This window comes from Meleagris gallopavo, chromosome 12 (genome assembly GCF_000146605.3).
Source record: "Meleagris gallopavo isolate NT-WF06-2002-E0010 breed Aviagen turkey brand Nicholas breeding stock chromosome 12, Turkey_5.1, whole genome shotgun sequence".
NCBI lineage: Eukaryota > Metazoa > Chordata > Aves > Galliformes > Phasianidae > Meleagris > Meleagris gallopavo.
In genome coordinates, this window is record NC_015022.2 from 8,570,326 (window position 1) to 8,586,086 (window position 15,761).

The following is a 15,761-nucleotide window of genomic DNA, read 5'->3' on the forward strand; positions in this document are numbered from 1 at the left end:
TTTTTCTCCTTCTTTGTCTTAGTGCAACTAGTATTATTTTTAGGCAAATGTTTTGTTGTTAGTATGGTTTCCCATTTATCATAGAATTGCTAAGCTTTTCTTGTTGGAAACTCTGCTTTTTTTTATCTGAAAGGCATGTGTTTGGGGCATCGCAGCATCCTGTGAATCTTGCTGTGGTAACAAGATTCATCTGCCTTGAGATATTCAGAGTTCACAGTGACAAATACCAGTGTAACTGTCATACAGACATTACAGCCTTTAAAGGCTCTATGTATACAAGAACAGAAAAGCAAACTAAGAAAGCACTGCTTCTATCTCCTTTCTTACCATGGTGAGTGACATCTCTAATGTGAGCAGAAAAAGTAATGCTAAAATAATTACAATTAATCAGTCATTCAGTCAGTGCTGAAGAAGAGCAAGCAATTCAGAAGAAAAAAGAAAAAAAGAAGCTATGAGGTTGCCTAGAATGAGGAAGCAGGTTCATGAAATGATCTTAGATAAGATTCATATTTTTAGCGGGAATGCACCACAGAACATGAGAGGCAGTAACTGAAATTTCCCTGATCAGCATAAAGAAACAGTGGCTGTTACTGTTTTTTATGTAACCCTGTCAGCTTTCAAACTTTGTTGTTTATCATTAATCTTTTGTATTAATAATGGGCCTGAACTGGGGCATAATTACTTTGGACACTTAGACAAGCACGAAAAGAAGTATTCCTTTATGTGTTAACAGCTAATTGCTATAGCAGACTGAGACAACAGATTAGAAGCCTGCAAAGAGATGAGATGAAACTAGTCCATCTGTTAAGTGAGGTGTCATAGTTCCCGTGTAACCTAACCATCATGCAACATTCTGCAGACCACTGAGCATGTGAAGTGTTTATGAAGGACTAGGAGGAAAACAGTGACGGCATTTAGTTTCCGTACTGTTCAAGAGGAATGTCTTCCATTAGAAAACAGCAAAGCCCAAACGTGGTTCTTTTAATTTGAATGTGTACAGGAAGATGGTGTCCCTCACTGAAAGTGGAAAGCAGTCTCCTGAGACTCTTTGGCAGATGATAAAGGCAAAGTATGTTGATGTGGTTAGCACAATAGGCTAAGAATAGCAACCTCTCTCATGCGTGGATTGTTGTTGTTGTTGTTATTTTTGGTATGGAAGGGTGGTTTGGCAGTACATGGACTGCTAGAAAAAGAGAGCCTGGACAAAGAATTTGGCTGAGAAGATGAGCAGTTTATAGAATCATAAAATGGTTTGGGTTGTAATGGACCTTAAAGATCATTATGTTGTGTAGAAATAATCTGTAAGACTTGCAAGTATCACAGAACATTTGTACATTTCAGTAATGATTTTCTGGGCTGAATTCCTGTTGATGTCAGTGGAATGATGTAATTTGGCCATTTTTTTCTGATCTCAGTGCAACAACATTAGATAAAACTAATCAACAGCTCTTCCTGCTATTGCTGCAGAATAATTCATCACTTTTGTCTATCCTCTGGCAATGTTCAGTGATTTGGTTTCAGTGCTACAGCAGCAATATTATTTGCAGTGGAATGCAACATACTGCAATTAACTTTTTTTTTTTTTTCCCCTAAATGCAATGCAGAACTTGCCAGTTAAGAACATACAACACCTGGAACATACAACACCTACCAGGAAAGTTAATCTCAAGCTTATTGCATTTTTTCATATTTTCTAATTGACCATGCTCCAAAATCTTCCTAGAACAGCCATCACCCAGAAACTTTGGACAAGTCCTTCATCTCGCTGCTACAGATAACTGTGATGACACCACAGTCCTATCTGTGCTTGAGGTTGCTGATTAAAAGGGGTATACTTCAGCAATGACTGAAACCACTTCAGTCTCCAAACTATTAGAAGAGTAGCTGCAGTGTTTTCCAAGACAGATGTCATGTTGGACTGCCCCAGGCAGTAATTGAGTTTTGTTTTCCACCTCATCCAAGATAACACTACATTTTCTCCCACTGATACTGTGGCAATACTTCCTGAGCTCAACGATATCCATTTCACCCTTCAGATCTTCTGCTAGCTGTGACTAAACGTGTGTTCTGAGAAAAGCCACACTAGTAAAATGTATTTCTTCCCATTGCACTGCACTGGTTCTTCAGTTCTGAAGTATTCTCCATGCATGTCTTCCTTTAGTAGTACTAAAGAGGATTCTTATATAAATAGGCAATGCAGTGGAGGGTGGGTGACTTTAATTGAGCAAATGTCATGATTTCTTTAGAAAATAAATCTTTTCAAGAAAGGTCATGAGGAACAATTGCTATATGGAGTCCTCCTTAAACATTAGTTTGCACATGTGTATTCTCTTCTTGCAGCTAGAAGAAGAGCAGGCAATACAGACAATTGCACAGACTTCAGGATGGTAATGAGAATGATGAGGTGATTTGCAGATTGTCTATGATAGCTTCTACCGTATGATTTGCTTGGAGTCTTTTTCCAATGTACATATGATCCTGTGGTGAAGAAAGAAATTGGAATTCTTGGATTTGTAATCTGTGCTGACATACTATAATTATTATTTTAACAATCCGTAGTGAAATATATGTTCAGTTTAAAAGCCAGTATACAAGTCATCTTCATAATGGTATTTTGCTTTCCTGGTCCTGTACTTTGCAAGACTTTGAGTGAGTTGGTCAGCAAATAAGTCTTAAAACAGCCTTCAATTTTTTTTTATTTTCTATTATGTGCACTTCTCTGATCTATCTGATAAAACTGCTAGATTCATTCTGATATTGCTATTGTGGCAGTTTGGCGCATAAAAGTAAAAATATAAAAGATATAAAAAGTTGCCATTTATAGGAAGTTGGAGCGGTGTTAAAAGAGGTCACAGAATTTGTGAACATGCAGACCATTATGCCTCCAGCTAACTGTCTCATGATGGAATTGCTTAGTCAAGCCTGAAGGGTCACTGAGCTCCATGGCCTGGATGATCAATGTCAACTAGAGATGAGGCTGAGGGGAATCTTTTACAGTGTTCTGCTCTCTTGCAAAAATAAGATTGCAGCACATGGGTGTAGCTGAGCAGAAATGCTCTTCATTTCTGAGTTGACTATTTTGTCTGTTTGGCTTCCTGAGCTAAATTATCCAATTCCTTTCTAGTCTAAGTTTTCTTTGCTTTTAACTCAGGCTGTAGATGCAGACAATATCCCTCTTGCACCTTTGCAACAAGTCATTGTGTTAAGTGGGATTCCCTCCACTTTTATCTGTTTCTGCTGTTCAGAAATATTCCAAACTATGGCCAAGAACAAAACAGTGAGAAGCTCAATGTTATCTAGACTTTCACCCAGTTCGTGGAGCCAGTTCCCACATTCTATATTCCAGGTTTCTCCTCTCAGTTGGAGGCTGGATGACCTGCCTCATTAACTTCTGTTACTGAGCTCTTAGTGGTGAGCATAAATGTTAGTCTTTTTTTTTTGGTAGTAAGACCATCTTTTTTATAACAATTACATGAAGTCGGCCTCAGAGCTCTTCTGCAGAGATCACTCTATTAATTTTATTTCACAAACTTTGATATTTGTCTTTAAAAATGTAATTTACAGCATACTTCTCCGTGATGTTTCATGTATTTTTGAAGCATATTTCGCCGGTCATGTGAGTGAATTTTGTAGCTGATTCTTTAAGTGTGTTATCAGGGTTTTGGAATGCCCTGTAAGAAACTGTGTCAGTATATGCGAAGGATAAATGTTGGCTTACTTAAGTCTCACTGCCTTACTTAAATTTCCTAGTCCAACTAGTAGCTATAGGCATAGGGAGAGTCTTGCATAGAATCTGAAACTAATTTTGACATATTTTGTGTGGGAGAGTGATAGCAAAGAAAAATGAGTTATTAGTTCACCAGGAATGACTTACTTTCTACAAACTTAAAAATATAATTTCTCAGCACCCACCAAACAACAATGAAAAAACTGAACAAAAGCATCTGATTTTACTGTTGTGTTTTTTTTTGTTTGTTTTTTGTTTTCCTATGTGCAAGTGCCATCTTTACTGTAGTTTGGGCTAATGCTGTTAATTATGATCAGTACTAAAGAATTTGGTGGAGATTATAATCACTTCAATCCAAAAGGAGAAAAAAAATATGATAAAAGTTAGACAAAGCATGTTCCAATAAGAAGAAAAAAGAAAAAAGAAAAAAAAAAACTTACACCTATGAAAAATCATTGCAGTGAACCTTTTATTATAAAGCACTGAGGGATTTGTGTTAAGGGGTAATTGCCTGAAGGACTGTCACCTGCCCTCTAAAGTCTTTTTGCAGAAGTCAGTGCTAAAAGTTAATAATTAATCATTTCCATTTAAATCTTCCAGGCATTGCAGGAACAGGATTTAAATGTACAACTCCTGTGGCTAAATCCCATACAATGTTGAAAATGTAAATGGTAATATCTTCATCAAACAGCTCAGTGCCATGGCAGAAATATTGGAGCCAGGACCTGTGGGAAAATGGTAGTGATCTAAGGGCTGTCAGCTGCTATGAGATATCACTCTCATTTTTCTGTCCTTGCATGACTTCCCGGTTTTGGCTACTGCAGAATGTGGTTGTCCTGTCTGTTTACTTAGCAGCATTTAGCCATGTGGGAAAAGGAAGAAGACACTTGTAAAGATGTGATGGATCTTTGCTTGAGTTTATTCTTAGTTATATGATACTGTAATCACATTAAGACTGTTTGTTTCATCATGTGACTACCTGAAAGCTTAATGCTATCTGACCTCAGAAATGTCTGCAATTGCATAGCATGAAACTGGGGACTTTGCTATTATGAACTATAAAGTTTTCATATGAAAATGTTTTATTATTATTTCTATTTATTTACTTTAATGTTCTAAGACAAACATGCTATTTAATAGTGCGATGTCTAGAAGTAATGGTCTTGGCACGTTTCTGCCTGTCTTTTATACAGCTACTATGTTAGAATAATGCTTCTGTATGTAGAAAATGTCTTATTCTGTTAGCAAAGGATTGACCTACTTTGTCCTGTTGATAGAGCTTCACTGGCCCCTGGATTCTTGATGAGGATGATAGTTTGTCCATGCAGAGAACCTAGATGTATGGACTTGTTCTTAGAAAAATTTATTTTGATGTTTTACTTTGCTATTTGAATTATCATGGAGGAGGAATAATTGCAGCTTGCAACCATCCATACAGTGATTTTCCTGGTATGAGTGTATATTTGTCTGGTGCCTAATCTAGTTTTGTTAGATTATTTGAGAAGCATGCACTTTTGTAAGGACTTTGGCTAAACTGAACACTGCTGGCAAGCAGTCTAGGAGCTGCTGAGCTTCAGTGTAATACGAATACATGTTTCAGATGTGACTGAGGCACAAAAACTGGAGCAAAGATGCAGCTCTAGAACAGCCTAAAAGCTTTGTATTTGCTGGTGGAGAGCTAACAGGGCGCAAGATTAAGGAGTGAGTGTCACTTCCAAGGGCAGACTATGTTTTAATCCTTTTTGTACACGTATTAGACATAAAAAAAAAACAAAACAAAAACAAAACAAAACCAAAAACCCTGAATGTTTGTAAGAGTAACACGTATTATATCTGAATTTATCTGCCAGCTCTAAATATCCTACTACATCAATGTTGTATCAGGTGTGAACGAGGAATTTCTCCTGACAGCAACTGGCCTACAAGCAGGACTTCCACCTGTAGATTCTCTAGATCTAACTTTTAAACTAGATAACTGAGTACAAAAGTCAGCTGGAGGAGATCATTCTTAAATTTGGGACTGCTGCTTTCTTTACAGGAACAGAACTGCTGAATTTAGATCTCTCAGTAACAAAAGTATTGTAAATTTGAGATGCGGAGTTTCTGTGCCCTGTCATGAGATGGGGACAGTCCTCTGGAAATGATATGTTTAGTCCTTCCAAAATGTATTATTTAATCACCAAATTAGCTGGAAAAAAATGCACTACTTGAAAAAAATAATGCGCAAAGTTAATGGACATATAGGCTGAACTTTGGATCCAGAGGATCTTAAAATCCTTATGAAATGTCAGCTTAATGTCAGTGTCTGGCTGCTAATTGCTTGTTTAGTATTGAAATACAATCTTGGTTATAGATTTCAGTATTTAAATTGACATAAATGTGAGAGAAATATTAATGGTCTAGTAATGGTGAATAGATCAAATCGCCCAAGAAGGTATAACCTTATCCTTATGTAGCAGCTAAAATAAGAACGAATTTCCTTATCATGCCTCCCAAGGCCTTCTTCTTTAAAATGATTATTATCTTTGCTTCCAGTTGGCATGCATTTCTCAATTTCCATTGTTCTTATTTGAAATAGTATAATTCATTTTTACAAAGGAAATACATAATAATGAAGATTTATTTAGCGTGGTCTTTAAGCATGTTAATCTGTGACCTTTGCGTTGTCTTTGGCCAACTTGGTTCAACTGTTGCTTTCCTCTATGGACTGGCAGAGATGTCTTGAATTAATTTTTGTGCACTGCAATGATTTGATTATATATGTGTTGCTATCCTTGGTGTGTGGACAGGTGAGAGAAAACAAATTCCAAATTACTGCTTATATATATATTTCTTGCAGTTCCTGGTTTACCCTCCAGAGCAGCTCATCCTGTGAAGACTGACTAGCTCCTTAGCTGGAAGTACTTTTTTGCTTGGGATGTAGATGACAATATTTTTCACTTTGCTGCTTAAGAGCTGGTGGGAAGTCAGAATTGATCCATTTGCATTGCATACTGCTGGAGCTGGCCCATAGCTGACATTACTTCATAAATTGTACTTTGTGTTTAACAGCTGCCGTGAAGTCTGCTGAGATTCTGGAAGGTTTTGAAATGAAAGATTGAAGGGAAGCTGTTCTAGAGACTGTTAAAAAGAAACGGTAATTGTTCAGAACTCAAGCCCTAGTAGAGTTGAGATTCTTGTATAAGAAAACAAAGCTGGTTCTCTACAGGTCAAAACATTTGAGGAGCTCTCTTTTTTTTTTTTTTTTTTTTTTTTTTTGTATCCTCCTGGAGCTCTGTTTTGCAGGCATATTTAGTAGTAAGGCAGCTTGCGGTATGATGGTAACTGCTGGCAGAGCAGATGAAAGAAAACAACTCAGTAGAAAAGATTTAATATCATTTTTTAATTCATTAGAAAGAAAATACTGCATCAGCCCTTTTTAAATTGTATGCTTGAAAGAATTTCAGGATACAGAGCAGTATTGTTTCTGCAGAGTGGATCTTTCTGTGCAGATACAAGAAATGTGTCTCCATTCTCTAAATGCTGTAAATGATATGGGGTTTAAATTTTGCATTCAATTTCTTATGCAATTCCTTGAAGGGATAAGTGAGCATGCTAAAGTTAAAGCAATTGATTGGTAGCTTCAAAATTCAAGGACCTCAGATACTGGCTAAAGTATTACCCAGGAGATTTGTGCTAAGATAAGTCTCTTTTTGCTATCTTCTCCTATCTTCACTTTTTGGGCTCTTGAAGGACATCCACTGAATCTAAGATATCTTATATTTTTTAATTATTTATAATTGTGTGTAAATAAAACGTACAATTATATATGGGATTTAAATCAGTCTGAATTCTCATCTCAAGAAAGATCTGTCAGGTCTTCTGTTTGATAGTTTCTCACATTAGACTTTACAGAATCGGCATGGGAAGGTATCTGTCTAAGTTTCTGCTCTTGTGACGTGATGTTCCAGAACGGAGAATCGTGGACTTCCAATATGTTCTGTTGCTATACTTGAGGATCAGCTATACTAGGACCAACATAATGCTATGAGGATTACTGTTCAGTTTTGGCACCACTGAAAACAGAAGCTATTACTTGCATCAACCATACCATGTTTGTCTCTTGCCACCTTCATCAACTTTTTCAACGTAATAAAATGAGAAAAATCTTCTCATATTGCTCAAGCTTAACAAGTTGAGGCTTTTTGAAAATTCCAAAGTCCTTGTTTTCCATTGCTAGATGAGCAGTTAATTCTCATTTACAACTCCAAAAATCTCCTATAAAGACCTTAGAGCGTTTATAGTTAAACTGTTCCAATACATTACCTCTGTTTAAAATAGAAGATTCAGGTAATGAGGGCTGTAAACCTGTGTGAAGAGATGCATGATAGTAACTTTAGCATACCTACTGGTGGTTTGAGATTGTTTCTATCTTCAGCTCTGTAGTGAGCCTTATTTCTTTTAAAATGAAAATAAAAAAATAGACCTGCAGGTTCTCAACTCATAATAAATAAAAAAAAAAAAAGAAAAAGAAAAAAGAAAAAAAAGGAAACAACCAAAAAAACAAAAACAAAAATATCCAAAACAAACAACTTAAGTAAAATAACAAACAGGAATTTAATTGGTAATCGGTTAACTAAAGAAATATTAGTTGTCAATTATCTAGAGGTAAAGTCTGTCAGTTCCAAATGACTCATGAAATAAGATTTATGCTTTTGCATATCACAGATTCTGTTGAAAAACTGAACAAAGATCAGTCTATGGATTTGAAAAAAATCTCTAATTATTCAGAAAATCATGACATAGGTAATATAAAAATCAATAAGGTACTGAGTACTTTTATGTTCAAGAGCTTATATCCAATAGAATGGAACTTATGCCCGAGTGATGAATATTGCAGTATTTTGTTGTTTGCTTATTTTCCAAACATATCTTTCTGGGGCCAAATGTCCCAGTAAAAAGGATGAAAGTGGTGTATGGCACGCGTTAGAAAGTTCTTTACTTGCAGAGTGGGACCATTTCCAATGAGTTCAGCCCATTTTACTTCTGAATTTCATTGTCCTAAATAAGGAATGGCTGGAACTGCAGAGATAAAGGCATTGAAATAAATGTTATTAAAGTACTTTCAGAGCTCCTAGTAAACTAATTTACATGCAGCAGCTGTGGGGCCAACTGAAACAGTAATTGACCCCAGTGCCCCCTTCTGGTTGTTCAAGGTGGAGTAATCTCAGGGGAACCCATTCATCTCTGTACCGTAGTACTAGGTGACTGCAGAGTAATTACAGAGAATTTAGGTTTAGATTTATAAAGATTTGTCACTAGCCAGTGGATATCATTGGACTCAATAAAACCAGCAAGCTTATAATTAGACAGAACTATCTAACAGTAACCTAATTTAAAAATGCAAATAATAAAAATATCTACCATAACATCAAAAAAGTCTTTCAATATTAGAAATTTGAGTTGTAGAGAAGAGCGCTGATCTTGAAAAGCTTGATGCCAATTATGTGCTTCACTGAATTAAAATGAACTCATGTTATTAATAAGACTCAAATGATCTAGTCTGCTAGTCCAGCCTTTCGCCACCTCATGCTTTCATTAGGAATGAACTTTTCAATTAAGGAATGTCTTCCAAAACTTAGTACTGAGTTCTGACAAATTAAGTTTTCCAGGCTGTGATTCAGTCACATCAACTTAAGTAATGCAGAACAATCTTGCAGAATTTGACATTGTGACATGTCATTCTCTCATACTGCATCATAGGTCCTTTCACATTAAGTGATCATATTGTTCAGACCGTTGACAGTGAAAAATAGATCCAGCTGAGTAGCGAATTTTAGGAGGATAAAGTGCTGAAATAAGCCAGTCAAATACAAAGCATAACACCTATCAAAGGCAATACTGAAATCTGTAAATTGAAATGTAGCTGTCAGAGCTACTCTGCTAGCCAGAAGAAATGGGTGGAAGGAAAATAGTAAAGAAAGCTTTTTTTAATGGTTCAAAGAACATTTTTTCATCAGAATCCTTTATTCTAATAATCCCAAGGAATTCCCATTGATTCACTTGTGAACATTTGGCACTTGAGACACTTAGATTTTGAAGGAGATGCTTGTGTTGTGATTATCAAGGCTGGGAATTAGGAGGTGAGAGTTCTGTGGCTAATTTTGTCCTGGAGCTTTTGTTTGACCTTGAACAAAATTTCAAGGGATTTATACATTTGTCAGCTAGATGCTGCACTCCTCATTACTTTTAACGTCCGTTTTTATTAGTGTCCTTTGATAGATATTACATGCCGAATTTGGTGACAGTTGATTAAATGGATAAGATACCATTGATCTGGGAATTGCTTCAGTTCTAACTAATCTATTGAAACAAGAACAATTAGAAATGTAGTTACTTTATTACATACTGTTATACCCATATCAGCCATGATGATTAAGTAATTGTAAACATTAGATGGAAATGCTGTACTGTTTAAAAAGAGCTCTTATTTTCAGAATGACTCTGTGGAAGCAGTTGCGTTTTTTTCTCCTAAAGTGAGGCAGGTGTAGTATTTGGGTTAGGCAAAATTAGTGCACAATGACTACTGAACTATAAAAAAAAAAAATAGTGTTCATGGCAGTGCCTTGTATGACCAATGTTGCCTTCCTGCAGACTCAAAGTTTGTTGAAGGCTAATTTCTTTTTCATTTGAATACTCAACATTTTTAACGTTTTTATTTTCTTTAATAATTTTGTTGTGTCAGAAAAAGTTAAAGATTTCTGAAAATACTCCGGTATTTAATGGTAAGAGAAAAATGCAAACACTAGGATTGTTGGTGTATTTTCCCTTTTTACAAAATATTGTTTGGGTTTAGCCTTTGTTATCTATTAATTAAACTTATGTTGGGGAACAACGCATTTCAGGAATTTTTGGAAATTAGGTCTTTCTGTGGGGAGATGAACCAAGGGTATTCTGGGTAATGGAGCGTGGATACTAGATTTGAAGGGATGCTAAAGCTGTGGGAAGTGAGATCTAAAAACCACAAAACAGAAGCTTCTTCACTCTCTGGAATTATCTGTGGGATGTAAAATTCCAAAACAGGTGTTTTTTTTTTTTCCCTGCAGAAGAGGGAGCAGGATCAAGACAGCACAAATCTGTAAATGCGAACTAAAATAGACTTGTTCCTCTCTTAGGTTAACGTTGATCAAAGACAAGAGCACCAACTCACAGAAAGTGTCCTGGAATAGGGAAGTTTCTTACTGAGAGCTCAGGAAAATTGCCCTACATGAATAGCTTAGGTGATTGCTTTGGGTTTATTACTGTGGAGCAGTCCCTTCAGCACACATTTTACTGTTGAAAATCCCTGATGTTATTATAAGATTGTCATCTATCTAGGATTAGAATTGTCCCTTATTTTTTCTTACAATTCAAATGTAATTGGTTTCTTTGAATGTTGTCTTCTACTGCTGCACGTGGAACAAACTCAAAACCTTTCATGAACCAGCTGTTCCTTTTCCCAGTTCTCCTCTTACAGGTGTGATTAAGTTACTATTCTCTAAACCATTTGTATGGTTTACTGAACCACTGACTACCTTTTTTGTCTCTTACATGTCAATACTTTGGTTGTGAAAAGATCTCCAGCAGATGTAAGAATAATATTTGACTTAATCTCTTTACTAGTGATACAAACAGCTTTTGGCAGATAGTAGATGGTAGAAAGTTGTGTAATTGCACAAGTGTTTGCTTTCCTTCATTTCTTATGTTAAATACACAGAACACAGAGGAAAATGCATGTTCTTTGAGTGAGCAGTTTTGTCTCATTTAAAATGACAAGTTCAGCTGTATTACATGTAGCTACAACTGCTCTTTGCTTATGAAGCTCCAGATGGCACTTTGAGGTTAACGTCATTGCAAGAACTTTAACACAGAGTGACAAGAGAAAAAGGATAGTGGAAGACCAGCTGAATGACAGTTTCTCTGGGCATCATGCTGTGATAGAATGCTCTAATAAAATTATTCCCTGAACTATTTTATTTATCTGGACATTGAAAAACTAAACAATTCATAACCAAGAATCAGTCACCACAGCCTAGAATTTACTGGGACTTAAAGCAACCATTTTAGACAAAGGTTTGGAAAATCCCAAAAGGGAAAGTGATGGAGAAGTTTTGGAAAGCTTGCCTCAGAGGAAAAAAAATATATAAGTAATAAATGCAATAGGAAATAAGAGAAAGGAAGAAAAAGCTTCCTTATTGTAGAAGCTTAAGCATTACAGAATGGTATTACATTGTAGGAGTAGCAAAACCATCTTGATACTGTATTTTGCACATTTGGTGATTTTGATAATTTCTAATGGGTTTCATAGACATTTATGTCAGCAAAGATAGATAAGACCTGGAAATCTCTGGTTCTATTCTTACTTAAGGGAGTAACTGCATGCCCTCCAGCCTGTCCAGTACTGGCTTTTTTCTTCATTTCTTTTTGGATTTTGCTGATTTCCATCTGTGTCTTCATACAGCAGATTTTTCACCTACAGTTCATTTCATGTATTTTCCCAGACCTTGTTTATCTACCTGAATACACTATTTGACATTCATATTTTCATTTTTGTCTCATTCCTCCAGCCTTACTACCAGATATCCTAATAAGAATTTATTCAAGAGCACTTTGTCTCACTCTTGCTTCTTCCAGTTTTTGCTGCAGTCTCTTTACTAAGCAAGTCTACTTGCTCCTGACTAGTTCCATTTGTTCTCCATCTTTCATTCGAGCCAAATGTTCTGGGTGTTGGTCTGTCCTCCACCCTTCTCTAATCTCTTTTTCACTCTTCAGGCCCCTTCTTCCAGTCTATTTTCCAGAAGGATTGATGATGTCCCTGTTACGTTTGAGTTTGGGAGCTGTTTCTTCTGTATGGCTTGGACTAAGCAAGGAGAACACTGAAAAAGCAGAAAAGTCCTTTGGAGTTGTTCAGGTTCCTAGCCATTGATTTAGATCTGAGCTGCAATTGCAAAGAATGACTTTCTTAGGCCTCTGGAGCATGTTCAGTACTGACAGAGAGAATGGGCAGCACAGCAGCTGAAGTCTCAGTAGTACTGGCTGTGCACAGGCCACAAAGCATGCGAGTTGGACAGTATGTGGCTTTTCGGTGAGAGTGCAAAAGACTTGATCTCTGCCAACCTGCAAAACTTCATTCTAACACACAGAATTTCATAAAGGAAGTCTTCAGAATCTTTTAACATTATAAAATACTGCTCTTTCTACTAGTCTTTTTCTCGGGAATGGATGATTCAGGCCAAGACAAACATACAGCACAGATAGGCAGTTTTTTCACTGGTGTGTGTTACTGAAAATAGGATTTTCAGCTGAGGGACTGCCTCAGACTTAATTGAATAATATTCTATGAATGAAAGTTTTTTTCTTTCTGGATGTATATTTATTAACTTTTGTACTTTCAATAGATTTTCCTTAAAGTTTGCCATTCTTTTCATCTTAATATTATCATTCTGTTGGCAAGGAGAGATGTGAGAACACTTAGCATTTGCAGTGAAGTCTGTTCATAGTTACGTTACTCCACTGTGTACAACTTGTGTTCTTGTTGAGGCTTCATATTATTCTTCAGAAAACGAACTAAAATTCCAAATATAAGTTCATATGTATTGTCAATAAATTTTACAAGTAAGAATATTATTTTGATTTACTTGCATTTGAAGTGGATTGAACAAAGATCATCATAGGTGATATAAATAACAATCAGTCTGATGCAGATTGAATTATTACATTCCTATCACTGATCCATTTGAAATCCAAGAGAGAAAACTTAGTTATGAGGGACCTTTTGAGGAAGAGTTGTACATGGTATGGGAGGAACTCAATACAATTCTTAGATTGCTGAGCTTACTATTAAAATTACTCCAGTTTTCAAAGCAGCACACCTTCAACTTTTCCAGATGTGCAAAAGCTTATACTGGAGACATCCTTTTATTTGAATTTTAGGATTTTTATAGCACCTTGATTCATAATTGCCAGTTTCTTGTTCAGCAAGATCGCTTTTCTAAAATGGCATATTTTAGAATGGTAATATTTCTAATGCAGGTTTTATCTACTAAATACACAAGGAGCCATGGGTGGAATTTTATTTTTATTTTTATTTTTATTTTTATTTTTATTTTTATTTTTTTTCCGAGCAGTTCTGGAGATCTGATAAGCAAATAGAACACACAGTCACCTATTGTGACTTCTCAGAAACGAGGAACTAATATTGGGTTCACTCCTAGATGCCTGGCCATTGTGAATGCAGTACTGTGCTTTGCACTCTTTTGTATCTGGTACTGGTATTTAGCTTAGGCATTCTGTGGGCTGACTTTCACTCTGCGGAGATGACCTTAACATGGACAATAAAGTTTATTGAAAGTGACTGTTTGACCATTTTGACAATCTATTATCTGGCAAGAGGTTGAGGGAATGTGGGAGGGAACGTGGATCCTGTAATAGTTCAGTATTCTTATAACAATAAATAAATAGTTTTTATAACTTAATTTCCATCCTAGAACACGTGTGATTAGTATAAGTCATTAAATACTTAATCTACAACTGTGCTATTTTTGTTCTTTATATCCACACACCCAAGCATATCTCTGGGGAAAAAACAGTTCATATAACTTGTATTTCTTTCTTTCCTCTCCTTTGTTTTGGTAAAATATGAAAGTCATTCTAAGCTCATAGAAATGGTCGCTGTCCAGATATCAGTAAAATGTAATTTTTCAGATTTAATAGTTGTTACGTTGTGATGGAAATTCCAGAAAAGGAGATATGTTTTGTCCTGTCTACATACTGGATTTTCCTGTTATCTTAGCGTGCCCTTAACAGTATTTTAAGTGGGAAATAAAGAATTTAAAAGCACTGTCTGTTATATTATTTTCCAACACTACAGACTGGTTTTATAAGTGGCTAAAAACTTTCTGTGATCTTTTCCACACGTGGAAGAAGAATTTTGTATTTTGGAAAGATGTTAACAGAGAATGGGGAGCACATTTGTATCGACTGTTTCATTTTCATAACTTAATGTTTGTCATTTAGGAGAGTTCACCCATGCAGATTGCAACAGCAAAAATGCTGCATTTTTCATCTTTCAGATATTTGAACTTCAATAGTAAATGTCTGTACTGACGAGTTCTAGTTGTCTTAGAAAACTATTGCTTGATTCAGTGAAGTTTGTCACTCACTGCAGTCCTTACTGACTGTTGTTTTGTGTAGGTTTGTTTTTTTTGTAGGTATAACACTTGTCTGGGATAGATATATGAATAAGCCTTGTGAGAGAGAACAGAGAATATACTTGCAGTTATTTGTAATAAAAATATTTCAGCATTTGCTGTATCAAAGGTACTGCATGGAATTGTCTAGAAAGAAATTGATTACTCACAAAACATTGTATGATCATCCATTCATTTTTCTTTATCATTTGTTTGAAATTATTTGAATGTAACTAGGACTATCTATTTTTTATCCATGGCCTTTGACTCTTTAGCCATAAAATAACATTTATTTGTTTGCACTTTTTTATTAGTGAAATATCTTCTAAAGCCAACATAAAGCTTTCCCTTAGTCAGATTTCTTTTTTTTATTTAAGACAATTTCCTGTAGTTTGAGTTGGGCATGGGTAGTTCCATGCTGCTGTTTCTACTCTGAGATCAGATGTTTATAAGAGAAGTGTGCATATTGCCATGTAAATCTGGATTGCAGTTTTTGTGGTACGGGAAGGCCCAGCTTTCATTGTAGTTGTACAAATACAGAGGCATTTCACTGAGATAGTTTCATGTGTTTTGTTAGATGGGCAGCGCCCTCGGGCATGTTCATGTTCTGATGTACCCAGCAGAAAATAAAAGTTAGATTGCATTTTTTTCACTTAGGGATAAGCAATGTTATCCTTTTATGAGGTAAAATCAGGCACAGTTGCAATGAAATAACAGAAAAAACTTAGCTTCTTCCACAGTGAATCATAGAAAGCCCTGGGTTGAAAAGGACCACAATGCTCATCTAGTTTCAACCCCCTGCTATGTGCAGGGTCGCCAACCACCAC

At 35.9% G+C, this 15,761-nt stretch overlaps 1 long non-coding RNA gene across 1 annotated transcript in view; it reads left to right on the top strand.

Annotated features, from left to right (window-relative positions):
* The window catches only part of LOC116217089, a 95,824-nt gene that overhangs the window by 43,643 nt on the left and 36,420 nt on the right, over positions 1-15,761 (top strand). The gene's annotated exons all lie outside the window — the stretch shown is intronic.